We start from the raw sequence: 14,435 nt of genomic DNA on the forward strand, positions 1-14,435 counted from the left end.
GGGCATTTCCCTTTTAAGAGCTTGCAAAACTGGAAGGGAACGAGGCAAAGAAGGAAAATCTAGGCCATTGCCCCTTTTAAGCTGCAATTCTGCCTGCCTGTCTCCCTTTAATCTGCACCCAAAGCCCCAGGATCAGAGGCTGACGTCATCCTGCCCCTGAGCCTCCCTCTCTGATTGGCTGAGGGTGACGTCAGGTGCTTTTTTTCAAGGCATGACCTCATCCTCAGTTCATTTTTAGTTCTAAAGTGCAACCTTCTGTCTTCCTGGATCCCTTCAGCCCTGTTAATGCTTATCTGTGCTACCTCCCCTCCCCAAACTACCCTCGCCCCTTCTGCAGCTACATGCCTGCCCCTTAGATACTGGGCTGGCATTATGAGCGCATTTCAGTGTGGCTGCGCGCGTGTATTTGCAGAGGGTTAGATCTTGCATCATCAGCACTTGATCCCAGCGTTTTCAGAGCGTTTCCCACCCGACCCTCTGGTAATTGTGGTTAAATCATCCTGACGAATGTGCAGAAATCTGCAATCAGCTGGAGGGTTTAAAGGGCTTTGATCCTTGGCTGCAGAGGAAGTGCCAGGAAGGTAAGTGTTTTTAAATGTTATTAAGGATCCGCGCGAGAGTGGCGGTGGGGACTGGACTTCCACATATCGCTTAATGACCCTGCAGAATACTGCAGTACGGAAGATCCCATGCAGGTTTGAAAGCTTGTATGTGGGGGGGGGGCGGGCAGCGGAGTGGGTACTACAACCTGCACAGGCTTTTAATACGCTTATTGGACCTTCCGCATCAAGACGCGAATGCTGCGTGTTGCTGCATTCAGCATGCGTTCCTATGGAATCATATGTGTAATGCCGGCTTCTACTAAATCTGTGACTGTGCATAAATTTAGTGCATGCATCGTAATCTTATCTGAGAGGGGAAGGCTTTGGGGATGGGGGAGTGGGGTGGTGCTATTTTTGAACGCAGAGTAGGTGCCGAAGGTTTTTGCAAGAAATAAATAAAGGTGTAATTCTAGCAGAAGGAGAACACCTCTCAAATGCTGCATACAGAAATGCGCAGTAGTCAGCCGTGCTGCAGGGAAGGGAGAGCTGCGTTCAGCGAATCGCATATTTATGACGTGTGTTTAAGTAACAGGAGGGTTTTAAGAATCGGATTATAGGATACAGTACTAGGCTCAAATAAAATAGCAGGCTCCTGCGAAGCGAAGGGAAAGTCTCTGTCCTTATATATATGTGTGCGCAGTTGTGAAGGTGGGGGGGACGTGTTTGTGTGCGTTTCTGCTAAGAGGTGGTTGTTATGCCGCGAGACTTTTCCAGGAAGGATCAGACGAGGAGAAATGTTCAAGGCTCGCTTTGGATGCGGAGCGTGGAGTGTCATCATTCTTCTTAGGATTGCAGGGGGCGGGGAGAGAGAGACAGAGACGGAGACGGTCCATAAAGCTTCCCCCCTTTGGTTTGTGAGGTTGTTAACAGCCCTGTGGTTTCCTAATGCCGAAAGAGTTTGGTTTGCCGCCCGGTTCCTTCAGAAGCACCCAAGGAAACAAGAGTCTGCAGAGTTTCACCTTGGCTAGCGCCTTGACTTAGGAACAGCAGTGCGTGTGTGTGCTGTGATTCAGCATTTGACGGTTTGAAAACAACAACCACCTCATCCAATAGAATGGTCAGGAAGGTTTGCCCACATTTAATGTCTTCAGTTCAATCAGGAACAGAGCAGGAAGGGCCTCCCCCCCCCTTGGTGGTGGATATGGAGGAAATAAGCACTTTTTAATTTTGTTTTTTTGCACGATACAGAATTAAGATTTGATACAGCTGTGGCCAAGAAATACTGCATGCAGACGTTCTTGTGGGGCCTTTCTGTAGGAGAGGGATTGCCGACTTGTCATAATCCATGGATTGTTTGGGTGGGTGTGAAATCACTATGCTGTCAGTTGCAAAGGTTCCAATCCAAGCTTCATTGCTTTAGGCATCACACACAAACACACTCACAATATTAACAACCGGTGTCTCAGTATGATTAAAACCATAAGGACTTTTCTTAACATCTTTCATAATGAACGTAAAGAGTTGTTTCTGCCTAGCTCCTGCAAGCATCAGTTTAATAGTATGGCCATCTATAGAAACGCTTGTACTGTACTTTGGGTTACAGGGATCCTTTGTTTTGAAGCCTTCTAACAAATGGCTCCTGAGATCTTGCTGCAGTTTGGCTTAATTCTGGCACAACCCAGTTGAATTATGCTAGTCAAAATGCAACAACTGCAGGGTGGAGGGACAGAAGCCCCATGTAAATTAGCAGATGCAAGCCAGAACTTACCTTTTTGTACCTTTTCTTGGTAAGGCCAGTGCAACAACCCTATGAGATAAATTGGGCTGAGAATACATAAAGTTGAGCAGACATTGATTTGCTTTATCCAGACATTCTAGCCATTGCATCAGGCTTACCCTCTGGGTACTATTTTTTATAAAAGTATGGATATTTTCACTGATGACACAAAGCAGTCAGCTGAGTCTTTCGTGCCACTTGTGTACAGGTGTGAGCAGTAGGAAAGTAAGGGAAACAAAGCTGTTTTTAAACCGAATGTGCATTCTAATTTGTGTAGGCTTTGGAATCATATTTTGCATGCAGGGAATGCAAAAAAGAAAAGAAAAAATACTTTCTGCGTCATGGATGAAAATGCCCTTTGTCTGTAATGGGAGTCTAAGAAGGCTATGTGTGAATGGCCATTGCATCCAAGCCAGGGAAGTGTGCTGAGCAGACAGCAATACACATTTTGATAGGTCAGCTGATTAGTTTTGCATGTGAACAATAGCTGAGCTCAAGTCTGAATGAAACTGGTGTGAGCAATAAAGAGAGAAGGGTTGCTAGCTTCACTGCACGATGTTAGGTGTCTTCAGTTCACCTCAAACCTTGCATGGGATGATCTCTCTCTCAGTCTCTCTCTCTCTCTCTCTCTCTCTCTCTCTCTCTCACACACACACACACACAGAGAGAGAGAGAGTTTGATCCCCCCTCCAGTTCTTTTCTTGTCATAGAAAGGGCCTAGATACCTCATCATAGGGAAGATGGACCTGCCATCCTCCAGTCCCCCCAGACAAGGCTGCCAGATTTCAACTGGGATATGTTTAACCATTCTAGAGCCGCAAAGGGATTCATCCACAGTATCCCGATCCTCTCTTTCTTCTTTGGCCCCTTTGTCCATCATCTTTTTCCAACTGCTGAGTGGTTAAAAAAATGATAATCCCTGGTGAAAATGGTTGGTCAAGGAAGCTGTGGATTCGGATTCGGAAAATTCAAAACCGCCCCTTCCTTTATGGCTGTGTGGTTGTTAAGAAGCAGCATGATCTCTGGGTTGCAATTTAGCAGCCTGACTAGCAGGCCGGTGTAGATGTTTGAGACTGTGGTGTGTCAAATGAAGAGAGCCTGCGCTTCAAAAGGGAATCCCACAAAGAAAAACGAAAAACACCCCCAAAGTCCAGGGTCATTGGCCCAATAAGATTGTGTTTGAGGAAACACTCTCCCAGTCTCAATTAGAACGACCAGTCAGATTCAGAGTACGGCCATCTGCATCTGTGCACTGATTCAGTTCTCACGAGCTGTGCTGAGTGCCACTCATTAAAATGTCGAGCAGCAGTCCGTGCAGGTGAGAGCAGTGACTGGTGGGAGTTAGGAAGTGGATTGCAAAGCACCTTCCCGGTTGCTAGCTTGGCACGGCAGTGAAAAGCACTGTCCAGAAGCACCTTAAATAGTATATGTTTAACTCCAGTACTGAGCTGTATGCTTTGCAGAAAACAGAAGGGTCACAGCACCTTCTCCATCCTGAGCACATGCGTCCCTTGTGGCTTGACAAAAATGAAGGTGAGAAGCATAGCTTGGTACTGGAAATACCAAATATGGACAGAAAATGACTGAACCATACAACATTCAATTTCCTCATGCTCGAAAGCGGTTGTTTGTAGATGGGCTATTTCTCCACAGGGGCTTGAGGAAAACACTTGTTTGTTTGTTCACAGGTCCAGCTAGTGTGTTTCTGTAATGAGCAGGATTTTTAAAACCCACACAATTGGCTGTGCAGGATGAAAACGCCAACTCTAAAGATCAAGCAATCCAGGCAACAATTCTCCGACTGTTTAACCCTGAATATTCTCCAGTATGGCATAGTGAAGTTGCTAAGTGTGTGGATATGTTTGTACCACAGATACAGGAGAAAGTGATCTTCAGGTGATGTGGTCACAAGCCATTAAAGGCTCGGTTTAAGACCAGCACTTTAAATTGGGCCTGGAAATAGACTAGCAGCCGGTGCAGCTGACAAACCACTGGCAGAATTCAGTCAAAACCATTGGCTATATACACATTCATATAATATTGTATACTATATGAAGTTAAATGTGGTAGTAAGGTGGTCTTCAGTGAAACGTGGAAAAAGGCAACTACAGATTCACTCTTTTTTCATTATTCCATAGGAATAGCTAAAGGGGGAAAGTGGGGTGATGGTTTAGGAAGTGCTCTAAATAGGTAATGGTATGCACTGACAGAACAGGGTGGAATGAATGGAATATGGCTTGTGGAAACTTTTTATATCCCTTCATCCTGGGCTTTTAATGACACACTGTGAAATTTGCGCAGGCTTAGTGGATTCCACATCTGTGTTTGTGTGTTGTAGCAAAGAAGACAAGAGAGTCTGGCGACTTAAAAGCTGTTATTTCAGCATGAGATTTCACATCCTTGTTTAAAGAGATGGCGAAAGTATGCAGCATGTAAACAAGAGAAACACAGCACTGAGTATTTGTAAAGTATGGCCCTGTCACTGCAAGAAAGCTGCAATTTTTATCTATTTTACTTTTGTACAGTGGTCATATAAAATCCTTGCAAACTGCAGCAACCTTTCACTTTAGCAACAGGACAGAGCCATTTCAATGCTTTCTATTCTAATGAATATTAAGTTAAAAGCTAGCTCTGCGTTTTCCCCACCCCACCACCCCATTTTGCCAGATTATTTCATCAAATATCCATTTGGAGTAAGTTAGTCAGGGCAAGATAACACAATGGGAGAGAAGTGGGCCTGTTACTGGTTTTTCCTAAGGCTTATGAATATGATTGCACTCTAGCAGTGGGACAATAATGCCTACTTCATCATAAATTTGTGTTTAACAGCGCATTATATAGAAGGGCAAGCAGTTACTACATTTGTTTATTCATTTATTTAAAAATAGTATTTTTTAAAAAATAGTATTTTTTCCCCCTGTTTGCAATTCATTGATTTATATGTTTCAGTGTGGAATATCAGGAGAATTGGTCAGAGCTATTTTATATGAAATCAATTATGGGATAGATTAATATGGGCTTGATTTCTATTCACTGCTGACAGTTCAACCTTTGCTGCTGATCTAATAGAGACTTAGACCACATTGTGCAGTCAAATTTATACTGACATGGTTTTTTTCTTTAAATGTGGAGAAGTTGGGTGGGCCAAGATAGTTTATTTTGTAGTGAGCTAATTGAGGTTTTTTTGTAGCATTTATGCTGGTTTAACTGCTGTAAATTTATTCTCTGGCATATTAGTGAAAACTGAAAGCGAGTGCACTTGAAAAAATGCAAGTGCTTCTGAAAAGTAGGCGGCTTTTGGCAATTTTCCTGTAGACACAAAGTGGTTTCTTATGGTAGTCTTAATGGACTGTTGATGGAATAAAGTACTAGAGTCTTACATCACTTGCAATCAAGCTAAAATGGGAAGCAGAGGAGAAAATACAGTGAATTAAACTCTGCAAAATTAAACACACACATGTTTATAAAATAGCATAAATGGTAAAGATACCTAAAGAGTTAATCAACGGTGCAAATATTTTTTACACTGCTATCTAAGCCATGACTGCCAATAAATCATCTTTCCTACTTTTTATGACAACATGGCAACAATGTTGTAAAACGCTATTGCAGAGCTTATTAACTGTTTCAATTAATTAAAACTACAGGGAGCCAGTGTGGTGTAATGGATAGATGTGAGATTAGAATTGGCGGTAGGGGTGGGCTGCATAGAAATACAGTAGTAGAAATTGTGGAAGCAAGATAATTGACATTGGAAATTATTTTCTTGATGTCATTTTTATGCCTTCTGCTCATTATCTTTTTTTGGTGGAGCTGTCTATTCCAGATACCTTTTCCAGTACCTGGGGTCCTGGTCACCCCATTTTTCTTCAGATATTTCTTCTTGTTTTTTAAGCCACAAGTGAGGTGGGTTTATACATTTCCTTACTTGTCCCAGATTATGTGGAAAACACAGAAGCAAGAAAGGTAAAATATTTTAGTAGATCAACTTTGCAGGGGAAAGTCTGACCTTTCAGTTGGATTGTTAAAGTTTGCAAAACTTTCAGGACTCAGAGCCCATCTTTTGCAAAGCATTGCTCTTCTAGCAACAGTTAGCAAATGAAAAGTCCCTGTACCATATGTTGGGCTGGTCTCTCCCATCTCTTGGACCACAGTTGCTCTGTGTGTGTCAGAGAGAGAGACTGATGCTATGAGCTATAAACTATTGATCTGCATTATAGTAATTTTCCTTTCTGAGCATTGGCTTCTGTGGAGATACAGTGCTTGGACCTTCATTTGCCTCACTGTCAGCCTGGCTTTGAATTGGGCTAGCTCCAAGGTGCACTAATTTGTTACATTAAGCTGTTCAGTAGGTATGGTTCATAGACTGTGCCAATACAGTCATACCTCGGTTTAATTAAGCTTCGGTTTGAGTACTTTCAGTTTAAGTACTCCGTGGACCCATCTGGAACGAATTAATCCACTTTCCATTACTTTCAATCGGAAAGTTCGCTTCAGGTTAAGTATCCTTCAGGTTAAGTACAGACTTTCGGAACCACTTGTGTGCTTAAACCGAGGTACCAATGTATGAGGAACTCGTGCCCACCACCGAAAAATGAAAAAAGGCAATACAAGATGGACTTCTTTAGGTTCTCAGCTCATGGTCTGAAACACGAAGGCTCCCTTTGTACCTAGGTAGGAAGTGCATAAATAATTTTCTTTACCATTAATATTAAAACTCCCATTAACAACAGTAAGGTCCAAATTCAGTAGTTTCACACATCCTGGCCAGTTTATGTTGATGTGTATAGCAATATGTGCAGAATAAACAGGGGAGAAAACTACTCTGGAGTGGATGTTTACACATTTATTTGGCTACTTCTTCTTTTTTATCAGTTCTAGTGAAATACGAAAGCTAAACAGATCAGTAGCAAAATGGCGTGGGGGGAAGGATTAAGGCTGCGCATCACTGGATTGCCTCAGATCCAACCATGTTTAAACTGTGTCATGGAAAATAAGTAGGCATTGTATCTGTAGTTTTAATTCATTACTGAAACAGGGATGAATAAAACCCTTTATATGAGCATGCCTGTCCGCTTCAGAGAAACGCTTACAGGATGAATTCATGTAATGGTTAATGCATGACAAACTTGCTGTGGGGCTCCTTTCCTTTCCATTGACAAATACTATGCTAAGAGACTTGGACTGTGTTGATGGTGTATATTTATTGATTGCATTTTTATCTGGCTGCCCCTGCTATGAGCTCAGCACTGTGTGTGTTGCTCCCTCCTCCTCCTCCCAGAAGTGTGCATTTGAGCATGGGCACCTTTGAACCTAGTACAACATGAACTGACAACACAGGCAGGCAACCAGTCAGGTCTTGAAAATCCCAAATGCGCTCTCTCTCTCTCTCTTTCTGTGTGTGTGTGTGTGTGTGTGTGTGTGTGTGTTGGGCGGTGATCCTCAAATTTCTGTTTCTTTTGTAAAGGAAATTTGCATGGCTGTGCGCAAGATAGTGCTTAAAAATCTGGTGACAAAGAAATGACTCGATGGATGCAAGAAGCAGTTTTGTTAAGCACGGCACATTCTTTGTCCGGGGAAATGTGTGTGTGTGTGTGTGTGTGTGTGTGTGTGTGTGTGTGCGCGCGCACACACACACACACACACACAGAGTATACTTTCCTTTTTTATTGCTCCTAAAAGGAGGCACTAATAAGGAAATGCTTGCCTTTTGCAATGCATTTTGGAGCAAGTAATAAATAAATAAATATTAAAATATATATTTCTGTGACAAAGAGCTCAACCAGGACTGGGAAACCCGTGGCCCTCCAGATGTTAGAATCATAGAATTGTAGAGTTGGAAGAGACCACAAGGGCCATCCAGTCCAACCCCCTGCCGAGCAGGAAACACCATCAAAGCATTCTTGACATATGCCTGTCAAGCCTCTGCTTAAAGACCTCCAAAGAAGGAGACTCCACCACACTCCTTGGTAGCAAATTCCACTGCCGAACAGCTCTTACTGTCAGGAAGTTCTTCCTAATGTTTAGGTGGAAGCTTCTTTCTTGTAGTTTGAATCCATTGCTCCGTGTCCGCTTCTCTGGAGCAGCAGAAAACAACCTTTCTCCCTCCTCTATATGACATGCTTTTATATATTTGAACATGGCTATCATATCACCCCTTAACCTTCTCTTCTCCAGGCTAAACATACCCAGCTCCCTAAGCCGTTCCTCATAAGGCATTGTTTCCAGGCCTTTGACCATTTTGGTTGCCCTCTTCTGGACACGTTCCAGCTTGTCAGTATCCTTCTTGAACTGTGGTGCCCAGAACTGGACACAGTACTCCAGGTGAGGTCTGACCAGAGCAGAATACAGTGGTATACAGTAATAGTACCCTTGAAGTAATAGTACTGAGCTGGAGTCCAGCTCAGATCAGCCCCAGTCATCATGGTCAGTGGTCAAGGATGATGGGAGTTATATTCCAACAGCATATGGAGGGCCGCCGGTTCCCATCCAAGAACTAAACTCAAGAAGTGCTGTTTTTTAGAATAAAAAATTGCTTGCTTCAGCGTTTGAAGCATTCCTTTTGCCTCTGGATATCCAGTGCCAGTGGCCCCAGAATTTGAGGTTGGTGCCTTAACATTTTGAATTACTTGGCCTGTAAGCAATCAAGTGATGGCTTCTGTTATCATGTGAGAATTGTGGTCATTTGAGTTCTTTGAATGTCTTCCCCTTTTGTTTGCTAAAATCTGAGTTATCATTTTCACGAGGCTATTCTTTTTTCAGCCTCCCTCCCTCCCCCCTTGTTCCTAGCTTTGACACCAGCATATGGTTTGATCAACTGGCCCCAAAGATGGAGATGTGGTGCCAAATTGGAAAGGGATTCAAAAGGAAGAAAATTACCCACTTGGTTCTTTCCCATGACCAGTGGGCTTTGTTGCACCTAAAAGACCAGCTGCCCTAGCTGCTTTTCATTTCCCCTTCTAAAGAACTACTGGAACCTGTGATAGGGTTGCCAGCATCCTGGCTTGACCTGCTCCTGTGTCATTAACAGCAGGCTGGTCTAAAGAAATTGGTAGCTTTTCATTGCATGGGCATGGCACGGAGCATATTGCCATCTGCTAATGATCTGTATCAGCCTTCCCTATCCCAGCTGTGCTGCCTGGAGATAACGGAGGGCACCAGGTGGAAAAGGATGGTATAGACCAGGCATCCCCAAACTTTGGCCCTCCAGATGGACTACAATTCCCACCATCCCTGACCACTGCTCCTCTTAGCTAGGGATCATGGGAGTTGTAGGCCAAAACATCTGGAGAGCTGCAGTTTGGGGATGCCTGGTATAGACCAACCTTAAAGGTGAAGGTGCAATGGCTGATCAAATGTTTACATTCCTAACTGCTAGTAGACCAGGTTATTTACAATCCACATTATTCAGGACTGTGCACTTAAGCAGGAGCTGGAGCCAGTCTCACCTTGGAGTATACCTTCATGTTGGATGTTTCTGCAAATATTCGTTGCATAAACACTTTACACTTATAGGTGCATAATGCTAAAAACTTTATAGTGCACCTTAAAACGTAATTGTGAAGTGGCCTCCTTGGGTGGGGCATGCCATCAGACAAAGGAAAGGCTTTTGATAACAAGAATGCCCTAAAAAGTATACAACTTTGGAATCCATTTTTTGAGAACAAATACTAGAATGTTCTGCCTCCCTTTTCCAGCCAAAGTGGCTAATGAGCTGACCCATTTTGCCAGCTGTTACATCAATGATCCCACTGGAGATTATCTGTGCTGGAATGCTTTCCCCCTATTCTGTAAACTGGTGCAGTGAGGAATGAGAGATTTTGTGATGCAAGAAGAAAACCATTAAGTTCCAGCAGTGAGCACTTGCTACTCTGGGTAGCTGGGCTGGATGAGGGAGGAAGAAGAACATGCATTTGGTTGATCTCTTACCCTCCCCCCAAAACACTGCATCAGCAAGCACAGCAATCCTGTTTGTAAATCGCAATTTTCAACCTAAAATTCAGGAATCACATATCTCATAGTGTTGGCCCATCATATGCATGCAGGTGTTCTTCCTCTTGGCATAAAGGTAGAGTATGTAAGTAGGACCTCTCCAAGTTCCCCGATAGTGCCACCCTATGAATCGCTTTGAGAAACTATTGTGCTTACAAGTACTGGTGCATGCAGGAAGTTGGACAGGTCTTCAACTGGATTGAACAGCTAAGGAGCGGTCACACCTATGTCAGTGTTTTGCATTACTTTTTATTTTACTGGGGGACTTCTGTTAAATCATTCCCAGAGATTTGCAGCATTGTTGGAGACGATAATATGTAAAAAGTTTCCACAGTGACATTTTTAAGCATAGGAGTGATTATAACTTGGACGGTAGCTCCTGCTAATTTGTGTTCAGTATGAAGTTAAATGACTCTGAGTGCTCTTCCATTTCTCCAAATGTGACTTCAAAGAGTAGAAACTCATTGCCTGTGTGAGTGTTTACATCAGGGGTGAGATTCTGTGGCCTTCCAGATGTTGCTGGACTCTAAATCCCATCTTCCATGACAGTTCCCCACCCCACCCCGGTTTTCAAATTAATTTACACTGGTACCTCTCCTTACGAATTTAATGCGTTCCGAACGCACATTCGTAAGTAGAAAAAAATTGTAAGTCGAATCCCATAGGAATGCATTGGGAGAAAAAAATTCGTAAGTCGAAGCAACCCTATCTAAAAATCCGTAAGTAGAAAAAATCTAAACAGCATCCAAGATGGCGGACGCAGCTCCATTCGTAAGTAGAAACATTCGTAAGTCGAGTCATTCGTAAGTAGAGGTACCACTGTATCTTAAGGCCATTATTTCAAGGTCACTGGACGTCAGAGACGGGAGTGTATTACATGCAAGGAAGGGACGTCCTTGATTAGTCTTCTTTTTCCTCCCTTCTGTTTCACTTCAGAATAATTGCACCCCCAACCCATCATGGGATGGGCTATTGAAGTATACTCAAGCCTGTAAGCCTGTTAGGAACCATGTTAGAAGGCTGTGGAAGAAGGGACTCACGTGGTGGAGTTGTTATTCGCTGCGCAAACTATTTCATTGAACTCTTACTCCTAGATAATTGTGTGTGCAGAATTGCATAGCTGCCAAGTTATCCCTTTTTTTAAGGGATTTTCCGTTATGCTGAATAGGCTTCCTCGCGAGAAAAGGGAAAACTTGGCAGCTATGGAATTGTAGGTTCAATAACTGTATATTTGGGGCTTCTTGGTATTGCTGAAAAACCCTTTTGAGATTTCTCTAAATAAATGGTTGTGTGGGAGCTTAGAAATGCAGAGGTCTTTCTGGAATTGCGCGTCATGGGAAGGGTACATTGTTGTCTTCTTATGTGAGTCACTCCTATGATTTGAACCACATCATTGGATAGGTTTATACATGTGCTTACCGTATTTCTTGAAAAGTCATGGCTCTGCTGAGAATGCAGGAGTCCAGTGGACCATTTTTGAGTTGGGAGGCTATGGACAAGCTCCCACAAATATTAGACTTGTTTCTTATCTCTGCCTCTTCAGAGTGCAGGTAAGGCTGGCCTAATAGAATATGCTCCAGAAATCTTTCCCAAACATAGAAAACTGTATGTTCAGGGGGAAAGATTTTAGTCTAGTGTACTCCCAAGCATGCTAGTTAGTTTGTATATACAGAAAAGTATTTTGATTCATGTTCTTATTAACAGATTTTGGCTTTTCACTTGTACTTGTCACAGTGCTAAAGAGTATTACAAATGCCAATCAATTTCCGTATGGGCAGCAAGAATGAGGGCCTTCCAGGTCCGCAATGTGTGTTATTTGCAGTTCCACCAGCATATTAGGAAATGCACCTTAAACTCCACTATAAGAAGACTGGGATGTCAACAATGAATTAACTTTGTTCAGTGATTAGTCTTTAATTATTTTTTGTGTCAAATAGAGGTCCAGAACTCAGGTTATATACCGGTAGCATGCCATGCTTCTTGTAAACTATCCATGTTTCCACAGGACAGACTAAGAAAGCTGTTGTAAATACTGGAAATCAAGGCAATTCATGTGAAGTGTGTGGCATTAATTTCCAAAATATTTTTGACCATTTCATTCTTGTAAGTTGGCTTGAGGTCTTTTTTAGATAGGTAGGTTATCCTTTCTTTTTTGAATAAATAAGTAATATAAAATAAAGCTTGATTGGCATGAGCCGTGAAAATCTGCACTCATGAAAGTAACTTCTGTGCCAAACGTCTTTTAATGAGCTATGTTACAAAAATGCTAATTACGCATATGTTGTCCTATTTTTCTAATCGCACCTGTTTTCAACATTGGTTTGCTCTTCAAAAGTTAGCCAGAGCAATTACAGAAAAAAGAAGGTGTGGGGGGGGGACTGGGAGTGGAATTCCACCCGATTTGAGTGGATAAGGGCCATCTCTTGAAAAAGACTTTCAAAGATGCTTTGGGGCCCCAAAGCAGACGAGGTATCTCAGCCCACACACAGTGGGCAACACCTTAACAGGACAGGCTGTGGAGATGTTGTCCCCTGTTCCAAACTGATGTTCTGGCTGTAGGAAATTGCCTGGGCAGCAGAGAGAACCAGGCTATGCCTGAAATACCAGTAAGAAACCTGGTCAGTGTCTGCCTGGGCTCCAAGGTATAGCTGTTGCCTGGCATCTGTGCGGTTGCTGTGGAAACACAAGGCGCGAACTTGTTAATAGGACTCGTATCCTTGCTTGCCACTACGGCAAAAATATGAATAATAATTTGGTAATAGTCATGTGGTGTAGGGATTCCTTGTGTGGCAAGGGGGTGGGTGCTAGAGTGAGGCTTGCTAAGCACTTGGAAGAAGAAGGGGCGGGTGGAGGGGAGGGGGTAGGGAGAGATTTTAGCTACAGTGCCAGAATTTACATCTTAATAAGACTGTAGATAGCTGCCCAGCTTAAGCCATCCTGCCAGCATTTCAGGTACTAAGCTGACAGTTCCTTGCCTTGGTAATCCTTCCGGCAGATAATAAACTGCCATGCCTGAAGACTGAACCAAGAATTACTTTCTGTCAACCCCTTGCCCTGCACATATTTTATTCTGAAGGCTTGCACAGACTGTTACCCTTTACCCTTTAATTGCTGCACCAGGAAGCAAGTGCTACATGTAGCTCTCTTCATAATGGCAACCCTGTCTGCAAGCAGTGGCTACAGAAGATTCACTAAATGGCAGCTGGAAGCCCCAGGGCTATATCTGGCCTCTTACTTGCCAGACTAGAGGCAAATGGGGTATGGAGAAAATAGCTGGGGATTCACTCAGACCATCTCACTATGTGTTTGGTGTCTGTGTGAACAGGCTTTATATGCAAATAGATGTAGATCATGGGTAGGCAAACCAAGGCCTGGGGGCCAGATCTGGCCCAATCACCTTCTCAATCCGGCCTGTGGACGGTCCAGGAATCAGCACGTTTTTACATGAGTAGAATGTGTCCTTTTATTTAAAATGTGTCTCTGGGTTATTTGTGGGGCGTAGGAATTTGTTCACCCCCCAAAAAAATATAGTCTGGGCCCCACAAGGTCTGAGGTACAGCTGAAAAAGTTTGCTGACCCCTGATGTAGATCCTGAATGGCGCAGGATAGCCCCTTCCACATGCTCCACCATTGAGGAGCACATATTCTACATTGCAATATGCGTGCAATTGTGCTGCAGCATTCTGTGCTAACCAGTTTCAGCTATGAAAAGAGCCTCGTGTCCTGTTCATGCAGTAATTTAGTCATGTAGTTACTGTAGCAACACTTGAATGAAAAGGTAATCCTGGTCCAGCAATGGTCATAGCTCTTATATTGGCCCAAAGTGGTCAAGGGGCTGCAGAGGCTATCTGGGCCTCCAGTAATGTAGCTGGATGCAGCAGCGCTGCCAGATTGTGTGTCTTCTCTTTCAGTGCTGACAATTGGCCAGCTTCTCAGACACAGAAACCACTCCCCCACAGAGCCTGTCTTGCCAAGATTCTAGCTTGTTTCCCCTCAATCATTCCACCACTCCATCCAGGTATGCATCCAGGACCTGCATGGCATCTTGCTTCAGACAGAGAAATAGAGCTAAGTGTCACCAGCATACTTTTGGTAGCTTGTGTTAAATCTCCTAATGGCCACAA

General features: G+C 43.3%; 1 protein-coding gene across 1 annotated transcript in view; it reads left to right on the top strand.

The window, feature by feature from the left end:
- The first annotated feature begins 263 nt into the window (after positions 1 to 263).
- DUSP8 (dual specificity phosphatase 8) overlaps positions 264 to 14,435 on the top strand; it is a 98,228-nt gene continuing 84,056 nt past the window's right edge. Inside the window, exon 1 of the mRNA XM_060276325.1 lies at positions 264 to 581. The gene's annotated coding sequence lies outside the window, so the exon portion shown is untranslated. The remainder of the gene's footprint in view (positions 582 to 14,435) is intronic.

The sequence above is a fragment of the Zootoca vivipara genome, chromosome 1 (assembly GCF_963506605.1).
Source record: "Zootoca vivipara chromosome 1, rZooViv1.1, whole genome shotgun sequence".
Classification (NCBI taxonomy): domain Eukaryota; kingdom Metazoa; phylum Chordata; class Lepidosauria; order Squamata; family Lacertidae; genus Zootoca; species Zootoca vivipara.